The sequence below is a fragment of the Durio zibethinus genome, unplaced genomic scaffold, assembly GCF_047325235.1.
Source record: "Durio zibethinus cultivar Kanyao isolate XHJ-2024 unplaced genomic scaffold, ASM4732523v1 HiC_scaffold_387, whole genome shotgun sequence".
Taxonomy (NCBI): Eukaryota; Viridiplantae; Streptophyta; class Magnoliopsida; order Malvales; family Malvaceae; genus Durio; species Durio zibethinus.
The window spans coordinates 600,001-602,500 of record NW_028323010.1 but is presented as its reverse complement, the minus strand read 5'-3'; positions in this window follow the sequence as shown (position 1 = coordinate 602,500).

Below are 2,500 nucleotides of genomic sequence, written 5' to 3'. Positions count from 1 at the left end.
TGGTGGTCGAGGCAACCGCCCGCACCAGGGCCGATAGTGTGCCGATGGTGCTCGAGGCAACCTGTCGCACCAGGGCCCAGCGTGTGCCGATGGTGATCGAGGCAACCTGCCGCACCAGGGCCCAGCGTGTGCCGATGGTGGTCGAGGCAAGTTCCCGCACCAGCGCCCAGCGTGTGCCGATGGTGCTCGAGGCAACCGACCGCACCAGGGCCCAGCGTGTGCCGATGGTGCTCGAGGCAACCTGCCGCACCAGGGCCCAGCGTCTGCCGATGGTGCTCGAGGCAACCTGCCGCACCAGGGCCCAGCGTCTGCCGATGGTGCTCGAGGCAAGCGCCCGCACCAGGGCCCAGCGTGTGCCGATGGTGGTCGAGGCAAGCGCCCGCACCAGTGCCCAGCGTGTGCCGATGGTGGTCGAGGCAACCGCCCGCACCAGGGCCCAGCGTGTGCCGATGGTGCTCGAGGCAACCTGCCGCACCAGGGCCCAGCGTGTGCCGATGGTGCTCGAGGCAACCGACCGCACCAGGGCCGAGCGTGTGCCAATGGTGGTCGAGGCAAGCGCCCGCACCAGGGCCCAGCGTGTGCCGATGGTGGTCGAGGCAACCTGCCGCACCAGGGCCCAGCGTGTGCCGATGGTGCTCGAGGCAACCGACCGCACCAGGGCCGAGCGTGTGCCGATGGTGCTCGAGGCAAGCGCCCGCACCAGGGCCCAGCGTGTGCCGATGGTGGTCGAGGCAACCTGCCGCACCAGCGCCCAGCGTGTGCCGATGGTGCTCGAGGCAACCTGCCGCACCAGGGCCCAGCGTGTGCCGATGGTGGTCAAGGCAAGTGCCCGCACCAGGGCCCAGCGTGTGCCGATGGTGGTCGAGGCAACCGCCCGCACCAGGGCCCAGCGTGTGCCGATGGTGGTCGAGGCAACCTGCCGCACCAGGGCGGAGCGTGTGCCGATGGTGGTCGAGGCAAGCGCCCGCACCAGGGCCCAGCGTGTGCCGATGGTGGTCGAGGCTGCCGATGGTGGTCGAGGCAACCTGCCGCACCAGGGCCCAGCGTGTGCCGATGGTGCTCGAGGCAACCGACCGCACCAGGGCCGAGCGTGTGCCGATGGTGCTCGAGGCAAGCTGCCGCACCAGGGCCCAGCGTGTGCCGATGGTGGTCGAGGCAACCGCCCGCACCAGGGCCCAGCGTGTGCCGATGGTGATCGAGGCAACCGACCGCACCAGGGCCCAGCGTGTGCCGATGGTGCTCGAGGCAACCTGCCGCACCAGGGCCCAGCGTGTGCCGATGGTCGTCGAGGGAACCTGCCGCACCAGGGCCCAGCGTGTGCCGATGGTGGTCGAGGCAAGCGCCCGCACCAGGGCCCAGCGTGTGCCGATGGTGCTCGAGGCAACCGACCGCACCAGGGCCCAGCGTGTGCCGATGGTGCTCGAGGCAACCTGCCGCACCAGGGCCCAGCGTGTGCCGATGGTGGTCGAGGCAAGCGCCCGCACCAGGGCCCAGCGTGTGCCGATGGTGGTCGAGGCAAGCGCCCGCACCAGGGCCCAGCGTGTGCCGATGGTGCTCGAGGCAACCGACCGCACCAGGGCCCAGCGTGTGCCGATGGTGGTCGAGGCAAGCGGCCGCACCAGGGCCCAGCGTGTGCCGATGGTGGTCGAGGCAAGCGCCCGCACAAGGGCCCAGCGTGTGCCGATGGTGGTCGAGGCAAGCGCCCGCACCAGGGCCCAACGTGTGCCGATGGTGCTGGGGGCAACCGCCCGCACCAGGGCCCAGCGTGTGCCGATGGTGATCGAGGCAACCGCCCGCCCCAGGGCCCAGCGTGTGCCGATGGTGGTCGAGGCAAGCGCCCGCACCAGTGCCCAGCGTGTGCCGATGGTGGTCGAGGCAAGCGCCCGCACCAGGGCCCAGCTTTTGCCGATGGTGATCGAGGCAACCGGCCGCTCCAGGGCCCAGCGTGTGCCGATGGTTATCGGGGCAACCGGCCGCACCAGGGCCCAGGGTCTGCCGATGGTGCTCGAGGCAACCGCCCGCACCAAGGCTCAGCATGTGCCGCTGGTGATCGAGGCAACAACCCACACCAGGGCCCAGCTTGTGCCGATGGCGGTCGAGGCAAGTGCCCGTACGGAAGGGCAGCCTATGCCGATGATGGTCGATGCATGTGCCATCACCATGCGTCATCATGTGCCATTGATGGTCGAGGCCTTGGCCGAAGTTCGATTTTGAGCCACGGTGCCCATGCTTGGCTCCAGCATGTGCTGGTGCCGCATTTTTTTCACTCGGGACAGCATCGCCGGAGCATCGCCGGAGTACCGCCGGAGAACCTGACCGGCGGCATTGGGGTTCCGGCGATTGGGAGGGGGGCCGGGGGGGTGTGCGCACATGACGTGCGATGGGTGCTGGTGCTTGGCCCTTGTGTTGGCCCCCTATCCCTCATCAAACCTCTGAGAACTCACACCCCCTTAAAGAGCGTTTGAGATTTTACAGGTTTGCTGCCAGTAGCCGTTGAAGT